We start from the raw sequence: 10,737 nt of genomic DNA, 5'->3' as shown, positions 1-10,737 counted from the left end.
AGTTAAATGTATTTTGGTGTCAAAACTTGTAAATGGTGAGATTTTGACCTTATGGGTCAAAATTAGGGTTTAAGTGTCAAAATGGGTATGACACGTGTTTAACACTTGAGTTCGGGTTTAATTGGCGTACTAGGACCATTCTCACTTGTGTTAGTGATTATTGGTTAGTTTTGGGCACGGTTTGTGCTTGGAAGTGCATTTGGGTCGAAATTGCACTAAGTGACGAATTGGGTTGATTTGTAAATCCACTCTAAGTGTATTGTTGTAATTGTGATAATGGAATAGGTACTTTTCATTGGCGAGTTGCGGATTACTTGGAAGCATTCTTCAAGACTTCAAGGTGAGTGATAATATCCTATGTGCATATGTATGTGTAGGATGGGTGCGGGTCGGGTGAAGTGATTCTCGGCTATAGAGCTCACTTCACATATAGATGGATTTGATAGACTTGCGTTTAGATCCAATTGGCACGGTTGTGCGTTTTGGTTGACCACCTTTGGCGAGGTACACGTTTTGTGTGTACACTATCACACGTGGTTGTGATGTGGATGATATAACCCCAATGGCGAAGGGTTTTGAGTTGGAGAAGTGAATCGCGTGTAGTTCGGATTCACGATGACGCGTGTAGTTCGGTCATCTTATCAAAATGAATCTCGTGTAGTTCGGATTCATGGTGACTCGTGTAGTTCGGTCATCTTATTGAGGTAGTAATCTCGTGTGGTTTCGGATTACTAAGGCTCGTGTAGTTCGGCCAACCTCGATGTTGTGAAGATAGTAATCTCGTGTGGTTTCGGATTACTAAGGCTCGTGTAGTTCGGCCAATCTTCATTGTGGTATTTGGTTCTCGGTATTGGGTTAAGGTGTTAACCTTGTTCGTTCATATTGTTATATATTAATGTATTGTTGTGTTGTAGCTAACCCTCCGGGTGTAGCTATTTGGCGTTGTTCACATCGTCGTTGGTGAACTTATATTGTTGTTGCATCTTTAGCTCGTTGCTTAGAGATCGTACGGTATGCTTAGTGTAGTGCCTTATATATGGATGCCTAGGTATGCGGTATTTGTTATTTTGTGGCGTGTCCATTTTATACATATATATGTATGTAGTATATTATCATTTACTAAGCGTTAGCTTACCCTCTCGTTGTTGACTCTTTTTTATAGATTGCATGCGGATGGTGGCTCGGGTAAGCGCGAGGATTAGAGGACTTGCATAGTTTGCGTAGAAAGCTTGCTTTTGGATTTATTAGGATTGGGTAGCGTATCCCCAATCGCCATGCTCGGCTTTGTTTTGTATTAAAAGTCTTATGGTCGAAAATTGTATTTTGATACTTAAAGGGTAATTTGGGTCGATGTGGGCCCCGCTTCATAAACTAAATTTTATTAATGGAACGCGCTAGTTTTCATATATTGAACATGCGGTTAAAAGCGTTTTGTCTAAATACGTCGGGAACTAGTCAAACATTTTCGCATTTAAAGACTTTCCGGACAGTCAGGTTTGGCGCGCCGCGCGGCCTATATGGCGCGCCGCGCCAGGTGGCAGTTCAGCAAATTTTTTGTTTGTTTGTAATTTTACACGGTTTAATCGCGGGTTGGTTTGGGTTGTTACAAGTGGTATCAGAGCATGGTCTAAGGGATTTAGGTGACTTGAGATAGGTGCCTAGACTTAGACTTGTGTGTGCTTAAATTGTTGCGGGACTTGTAGGATTACGGGTCGGAATGGGTTTGGTTAGTGCCTTGGCTATAGGTTGACTAATGTTTATATTAGTAATGCGGATATTATTAATATGTTGTTGTGTTGTGATAATAATTCTCGCGTGTGTTTGTACCGCGTAGAATTTTGGTTGTGTTTGTGTATATCATCGAGCGAGACGGTCGTTGTACTAACGAATCGATGCGGCATGTGTGCGTAATAAGAACTTGCAAACCTTATTACGGGTGCAAATCGTGTCTAACAAGTGATGTACGATGAGTGTTTAGCAAGATGGGGCTGTGTCGTGCGTACGGTTTTACACGTTCGTGGACTAATCGTTTTGCATTCTTTAGAATGACGACGCGAAACGAGACCGAGGCGAATGACGTGGAGTTTAACGCTAGGGTTGCGGCCGCCGTTGCGGAGCAAATGGGTGCGTTAGAAGAAAGAATGGAAAGGAGGTATTCCGAACTTCAAAGTAGTGGTGAAATGGAGCGTTATCTTAAGAGCTTCATGAGGACTAAACCCCCGATGTATGACGGAAAGCCGGATCCTTTGGTAAGCACAACTTGGATTTCGGACGTCGAAGGGTGTTTTCGTACTATTGATTGCCCTCCCGAGAGAAAGACGAGACTCGCTACGAGTTTGTTGCGGGGTAGGGCAAGGGATTGGTTGGATGGTAAGATTGATCTTGTCGGTGGCGAGACGTTTATGGCTTTATCGTGGGACGACCTTAAGGAGGAATTCTTCGAGGAGTTCCGGACTTCGGCCGATTTGTGGGAATTGCGTAATGAGTTGCGAAATTTGCGACAAGGATCTATGGATTTGAGTACTCTCAAGACGACCTTCATGGCGAAGGCTCGTTTTTGTCCGGAGTATTTGGGGAATGATCGTTTGTTGATGGGAGATTTCTATCGGACCTTGAATGATGACTTGAAAAGTAAAATTAGCCGGGGTCAAGTGAAATCGTTTTCGGAATTATTCGACTTGGCTAGAGGTTTCGAGTCGTATTCACGATCGAAAAAGGGTGAACCTTCAAGTGAGCAAAGGGTCGTTTCTTATGGTGCTCCGAGTAAGAGGGATAAGGGTCCGAGTGTGAGCACGGGTGGTACGCGAGCGGGTATGTCGGATTCTAGTGCGGCTAGATGTTACAATTGTGGCGTGAGGGGTCACAAGTCTTGGGAATGTTCGGTACCAAAGGGTGATGGTATGGTGTGCTTCAATTGCCAAAAAGAAGGACATCGTAAGTCGGAATGTCCCAAGTTAGCGGGGACGGGTGCGGCCAGGAGACGTTAAGGTACGTTTAATTTTGATAAATATGTCTTTTGATTATTTATTAAATTCCGTTTGAGTTTGAGTTGCGTGCCTTTATTGTGCATGTTATGCTATGGGTGACGTTCCTAATGGAAGTACCCTATGTTGATGTTTGATTGACGGGCGAAGGGCGTAAGACTTGGCGTAATCAAGCATTCCTTAGTATTTGGGAAACGTTTCTACCAAGCCACGGAAATGGTTTCGGTGTTTGGTTGTTAAGCGCGTGTTCGCTTTTATGTTGAAGTGACGAATCATGAGGTTCGTCGGTTGGTTGGAACCCTTGAGATCGAGTGTTTTAAATCTAGATGTGTGTTGGTAATGGAGTCTTTATGACGCGACATTAGGTGCCTCTTTTATACCTACTAGCGTGGTGTTCGACTCCGATTGTGTTGCGGTACACTTTTCGTACAAAGTGTTTAAGGGTTGGTTAAAATCCTTCGTGTGCTCAAGGTTGGAGCAAGATGTGGTAATGGGTCGTGTGAGCCCAATTGTTGGTAAAGTCTACCTGTGGTAGCATTGTGAGGTTGTACGAGTTGTGGATATGGAACGTGGCTCTAAGTGGGGGAGTTACACTCCCGCACGAGGAAGTTTTAGTGTAAGATTTCGGATGATGCTATTGATAGATCCGAAAAATGTTGTCGAGACCTGGTTGGGTCGATTTGTGGTAGAGTACAATTTCGGATAAATTGTACTTATGGTTTGGATTTGAATCATCACCGAGGTGGTAACGTGGTAAATCTCGTTGAGAGATAATGGACGTGTTTGGCGAGCAAGGTGAAATCCTCCGGTTAAGGGAGGTGTGTGTCGGGTTCTCTTGTGGAGAATTATTGTTTGGTACCTATGTTTGGTATATGTGGTTCTTGCTCGATTATGGTATGGTTGTTTGATGAAGCATGATCTTTAGGGTCCGCTGACTTCATCATGGGAATACGTGATTGGTGGAGCATGACTTTCGGGGTCCGCTGACTTCATCATGAGCGTGGTGTTATATCGGTGAAGCATGATCTTCGGGTCCGCTGACTTCATCCGGTGTTGTGATTGGTGGAGCATGACCTTCGGGGTCCGCTGACTTCATCAAGGGAGTAGTGTTATGTCGGTATGGTGTAACACTATCGGGAAATGCGAGTACCGGTGGGAAATGCGAGTACCATTCCTATGTTGAGATTGTGAATCGCGTGTGGTTTCGGATTCACGATGACGCGTGTGGTTTCGGTCATCTTAACTAAATGAATCTCGTGTAGTTCGGATTCATGGTGACTCGTGTAGTTCGGTCATCTTATTGAGGTAGTAATCTCGTGTGGTTTCGGATTACTAAGGCTCGTGTAGTTCGGCCAACCTCGATGTTGTGGAAGTGAATCTCGTGTAGTTCGTATTCACAAATGACTCGTGTGGTTTCGGTCATTGTATTGAGGAGTGAGTCTCGTGTAGTTCGGATTCACAAATGACTCGTGTAGTTCGGTCATTCCTCCGGGATAGTGACTCTCGTGTAGTTCGGATTCACTATGGCGCGTGTAGTTCGGCCATTCCCGATTGTTGTTGTGGTGAAGGTAGTGAGTCGCGTGTAGTTCGGATTCACTAGGGCGCGTGTGTTTTCGGCCAGCCTTCGTGTCGTGTGATCTATTGGTTGTTTGATACACCAATGGTAGGGTCGTAAGGACCATGTTGCGGGAACTATCGGTCATTTTATACGTCGATGGTGGGGTCGTGAGGACCATGTTGTGGGATTAGTGAGGCGATAGCCGTGTTTCGCTCACATGTTTGTTACGGGTGTGACGATGGTTGATTTCGTACACCTTGGGTTTTGCGTTTCCATAGTCGTTTTGGGCGCTATCGGTTCTAGCCGTTGGATTATGATGTTACGGTAGTTGTGTATTGGTCGTATGGCGCACTACAAGGGATGTTTAGTGATTGGTGTAATCCGTAAGGGTTCGTTTGGTTCGGTCTTCATCATTTCGGGTTGTTGACCTTAGGTCGATATTTGGTTGTTTTTAGCATTGTACTTGGAAAGGGTACACTATAGGGTTGATATCTCGGTTCGAGATTGGTTGAGTTTCCCGATGTGAGGGATTGAGCATGGTTTTAGTGCTCGGATTGTGATTTGTTAAATCGCGTGTGACGATTTTGGTTGATAGAGGTGATTCATTGGGAAGAGTTGCCTAGGAAAGTCGGATTGGGACGTATGTTTGAGGACCGTGGAGTGTGGTCCGTTTGGTTAAGTGAAGAGGATCACGAGGACGTGATCGAGTTTAAGTGGGGGAGAGTTGTAAGACCCGAATAATTATCTTACTTACTTGTGTATTATGGTGTTCAAGGGTGTGGGTTTTATTGTATATAAATTAAAATGCAAAATAAACTGTTTCAGTAGGATGGGCGCGCCGCGCCATTTGGCGCTGACAGAATCCTTTGTTTTAATTGGTTTAAATGAAGGGTATTTGGGTAATTTCACTTGGGGCTGGATTTGTGAGCCATATTAGCTGGTTTGGATCAGTTTTGGATTATTTTCACATCCATTCATCACTCCCAAACTATTTTAGAGAGAGAGAGAGATTCTAGAGAGAGATTTAGGGTTTTGGTGAAGAAGGAGGCCGAATTGATCAAAAGCTCGAGTTCTAAAGTTGTTCCTTTCGTTCCTAGCTATGTTGTGGTGGTATTGGTAAGCTCAAACTCTGAATTTCATCTATTTGATTTGATATTCAAGTTAGGGTTTGAATTAGTTTGATGAAAAACCCTTTTAGATGATGAAATGGGTTTAGTGATGCTAGTAATTGGGTTTATTGTTAATTGTTGGTGGATTTTGGGTTGGTGAACTAATTGGCCATGTTTAGGACTTGAAATTGAGTTTAATCACTTAAGTTAGTGATTATGGAAGTATTGAAACCCATTTAAGGTTATTTGGTTGACTAATTGTGACTTTGGGTCAAATTAGGGTTTGGTGGTGATTATGACCCATTTGGCGATTTAATGAGGTTTATAAACTTGAAATGGATTAAGTTGAAGTATAAAACCAGGTTAAATGTGTTTTGGTGTCAAAACTTGTAAATGGTGAGATTTTGACCTTATGGGTCAAAATTAGGGTTTAAGTGTCAAAATGGGTATGACACGTGTTTAACACTTGAGTTCGGGTTTAATTGGCGTACTAGGACCATTCTCACTTGTGTTAGTGATTATTGGTTAGTTTTGGGCACGGTTTGTGCTTGGAAGTGCATTTGGGTCGAAATTGCACTAAGTGACGAATTGGGTTGATTTGTAAATCCACTCTAAGTGTATTGTTGTAATTGTGATAATGGAATAGGTACTTTCCATTGGCGAGTTGCGGATTACTTGGAAGCATTCTTCAAGACTTCAAGGTGAGTGATAATATCCTATGTGCATATGTATGTGTAGGATGGGTGCGGGTCGGGTGAAGTGATTCTCGGCTATAGAGCTCACTTCACATATAGATGGATTTGATAGACTTGCGTTTAGATCCAATTGGCACGGTTGTGCGTTTTGGTTGACCACCTTTGGCGAGGTACACATTTTGTGTGTACACTATCACACGTGGTTGTGATGTGGATGATATAACCCCAATGGCGAAGGGTTTTGAGTTGGAGAAGTGAATCGCGTGTAGTTCGGATTCACGATGACGCGTGTAGTTCGGTCATCTTATCAAAATGAATCTCGTGTAGTTCGGATTCATGGTGACTCGTGTATTTCGGTCATCTTATTGAGGTAGTAATCTCGTTTGGTTTCGGATTACTAAGGCTCGTGTAGTTCGGCCAACCTCGATGTTGTGAAGATAGTAATCTCGTGTGGTTTCGGATTACTAAGGCTCGTGTAGTTCGGCCAATCTTCATTGTGGTATTTGGTTCTCGGTATTGGGTTAAGGTGTTAACCTTGTTCGTTCATATTGTTATATATTAATGTATTGTTGTGTTGTAGCTAACTCTCCGGGTGTAGCTATTTGGCGTTGTTCACATCGTCGTTGGTGAACTTATATTGTTGTTGCATCTTTAGCTCGTTGCTTAGAGAACGTACGGTATGCTTAGTGTAGTGCCTTATATATGGATGCCTCGGTATGCGGTATTTGTTATTTTGTGGCGTGTCCATTTTATACATATATATGTATGTAGTATATTATCATTCACTAAGCGTTAGCTTACCCTCTCGTTGTTGACTCTTTTTTATAGATTGCATGCGGATGGTGGCTCGGGTAAGCGCGAGGATTAGAGGACTTGCATAGTTTGCGTAGAAGGCTTGCTTTTGGATTTATTAGGATTGGGTAGCGTATCCCCAATCGCCATGCTCGGCTTTGTTTTGTATTAAAAGTCTTATGGTCGAAAATTGTATTTTGATCCTTAAAGGGTAATTTGGGTCGATGTGGGCCCCGCTTCGTAAACTAAATTTTATTAATGGAACGCGCTAGTTTTCATATATTGAACATGCGGTTAAAAGCGTTTTGTCTAAATACGTCGGGAACTAGTCAAACATTTTCGCATTTAAAGACTTTCCGGACAGTCAGGTTTGGCGCGCCGCGCGGCCTATATGGCGCGCCGCGCCAGGTGGCAGTTCAGCAAATTTTTTTTTTGTTTGTAATTTTACACGGTTTAATCGCGGGTTGGTTTGGGTTGTTACACTTTGACTCATTCTTTTAGCACTCCACCACTTCCATTAGATACCACTTATACCATTGAAGTGGCCAACGGGAAACTATTGAGTGCCGACACATATTACCGGGGGTGCACGTTAAACATTTTGGGTAATGAGTTTGAAATTGACTTGATACCCATGGAATTAGGAAGCTTCGATGTAATAATTGGTATGAATTGGTTAGCCAAAACGAAATCTCACATCCTTTGTGATCTTAACGCAATCCGAATTCCTATCGATAATGGTGAACCCTTAATTGTTTATGGCTATAAGAGTTGCACTGGACTCAACCTCGTTTCGTGCATTAAAGTTAGAAAACTACTCCTTAAGGGTTGTTTTGCGATCCTTGCTCACGTTAAGAAAGTCGAGTCCGATGAAAAGCATATCGATGATGTGCCAATTGTTAGTGACTTTTCCGATGTATTTCCCAACGAATTTCCGGGTCTTCCACCTCATCGACCGGTAGAATTCCAAATCAATCTTATTCCGGGAGCCGCACCCGTAGCACGTGCACCATATAGACTTGCTCCATCCGAAATTCAAGAATTACAAAGTCAAATCCAAGAACTACTTGACCATGGTTTTATCCAACCTAGCCATTCACCATGGGGTGCACCGATTTTGTTCGTTAAGAAGAAAGACGGATCCCTACGAATGTGCATTGATTATCGTGAACTAAATAAATTGACGGTTAAGAACCGATATCCTCTTCTTCGCATCGATGACCTCTTTGATTAACTACAAGGGTCTTATGTATATTCAAAAATCGATCTCCGCTCGGGTTATCATCAATTAAGGGTTAAGGGGAAAGATGAAATGTCCCATTCTTATTGATTAAAAACGTTCCATATTAATTGATTTCGTTGCGAGGTTTTGACCTCTATATGAGACGTTTTTCAAAGACTGCATTCATTTTAAAACAAACCATAACCTTTATTTCATCAATAAAGGTTTAAAAAGCTTTACGTAGATTATCAAATAATGATAATCTAAAATATCCTGTTTACACACGACTATTACATAATGGTTTATAATACAAATATGTTACAACGAAATAAGTTTCTTGAATGCAGTTTTTACACAATATCATACAAGCATGGACTCCAAATCTTGTCCTTATTTAAGTATGCGACAGCGGAAGTTCTTAATAATCACCTGAGAATAAACATGCTTAAAACTTCAACAAAAAAATGTTGGTGAGTTATAGGTTTAACCTATATATATCAAATCGTAACAATAAACCACAAGATTTCATATTTCAATATACATCTCATACATAGAGATAAAAATCATTCATATGGTGAACACCTGGTAACCGACATTAACAAGATGCATATATAAGAATATCCCCATCATTCCGGGACACCCTTCGGATATGATATAAATTTCGAAGTACTAAAGCATCATGTACTTTGGATGAGGTTTGTTAGGCCCAATAGATCTATCTTTAGGATTCGCGTCAATTAGGGTGTTTGTTCCCTAATTCTTAGATTACCAGACTTAATAAAAAGGGGCATATTCGATTTCGATAATTCAACCATAGAATGTAGTTTCACGTACTTGTGTCTATTTTGTAAATCATTTATAAAACCTGCATGTATTCTCATCTCAAAAATATTAGATTTTAAAAGTGGGACTATAACTCACTTTCACAGATTTTTACTTCGTCGGGAAGTAAGACTTAGCCACAGGTCGATTCACGAACCTATAACAAATATGTACATATATATCAAAGTATGTTCAAAATATATTTGCAACACTTTTAATACATTTTGATGTTTTAAGTTCATTAAGTCAGCTGTCCTCGTTAGTAACCTACAACTTGTTGTCCAAAGTTAGATGTACAGAAAAAAAAATTGATATATATTCTCTTGAATCAATCCACGACCCAGTGTATACACGTCTCAGCTAGATCACAACTCAAAGTATATATATTTTTAGAATCAACCTCAACCCTTTATAGCTAACTCCCACATTACTGCATATAGAGTGTCTATGGTTGTTCCAAATAATATATACACATGGGTCGATATGATATGTCAAAACATTTGCATACGTGTCTATGGTATCCCAAGATTACATAATATATTAGAATACATGTATAATACAATATAAGTTAGCTAGGATATGATTAATATAGATTTGTTACCAATTTTCACGTTGCTACAACAAGAAATATTATCCAATCTTGTTTTACCCATAACTTCTTCATTTTAAATCCGTTTTGAGTGAATCAAATTGATATGGTTTCATATTGAACTCTATTTTATGAATCTAAATAGAAAAAGTATAGGTTTATAGTTGGAAATATAAGTTACAAGTCATTTTTGTAAAGGTAGTCATTTCAGTCGAAAGAACGACGTCTAGATGACCATTTTAGAAAACAAACTTCCACTTTGAGTTTAACCATGATTTTTAGATATAGTTTCATGTTCATAAGAAAAATAATTTTTCCATAATAACAACTTTTAAATCAAAGTTTATCATATTTTTTAATTAACTAACCCAAAACAGCCCGGGTGTTACTACGACGGCGTATGTCCGGTTTTACAGTGTTGTTCGTGTTTCCAGGTTTTAAATCATTAAGTTAGCATATCATATAGATATAGAACATGTGTTTAGTTGATTTTAAAAGTCAAGTTAGAAGGATTAACTTTTGTTTGCGAACAAGTTTAGAATTAACTAAACTATGTTCTAGTGATTACAAGTTTAAACCTTCGAATAAGATAGCTTTATATGTATGAATCGAATGATGTTATGAACATCATTACTACCTCAAGTTTTCTGGATAAAGCTACTGGAAATGAGAAAAATGGATCTAGCTTCAAAGGATCCTTGGATGGCTTGAAAGTTCTTGAAGCAGAATCATGACACGAAAAACAAGTTCAAGTAAGATTTCCACTCGAAATAAGATTGTTATAGTTATAGAAATTGAATCAAAGTTTGAATATGAGTATTACCTTATATTAGAAAGATATCTTACTGTAAATAAGAAAGATTTCTTGAGGTTGGATGATCACTCTACAAGATTGGAAGTAAGCTAGCAAACTTGGAAGTATTCTTGATTTTATGAAACTAGAACTTGTAGAATTTATGAAGAACA

The sequence above is a fragment of the Rutidosis leptorrhynchoides genome, chromosome 1, assembly GCF_046630445.1.
Source record: "Rutidosis leptorrhynchoides isolate AG116_Rl617_1_P2 chromosome 1, CSIRO_AGI_Rlap_v1, whole genome shotgun sequence".
Classification (NCBI taxonomy): domain Eukaryota; kingdom Viridiplantae; phylum Streptophyta; class Magnoliopsida; order Asterales; family Asteraceae; genus Rutidosis; species Rutidosis leptorrhynchoides.
The sequence above is the reverse complement of the archived record's forward strand: the minus strand, read 5'-3'. Positions refer to the sequence as shown.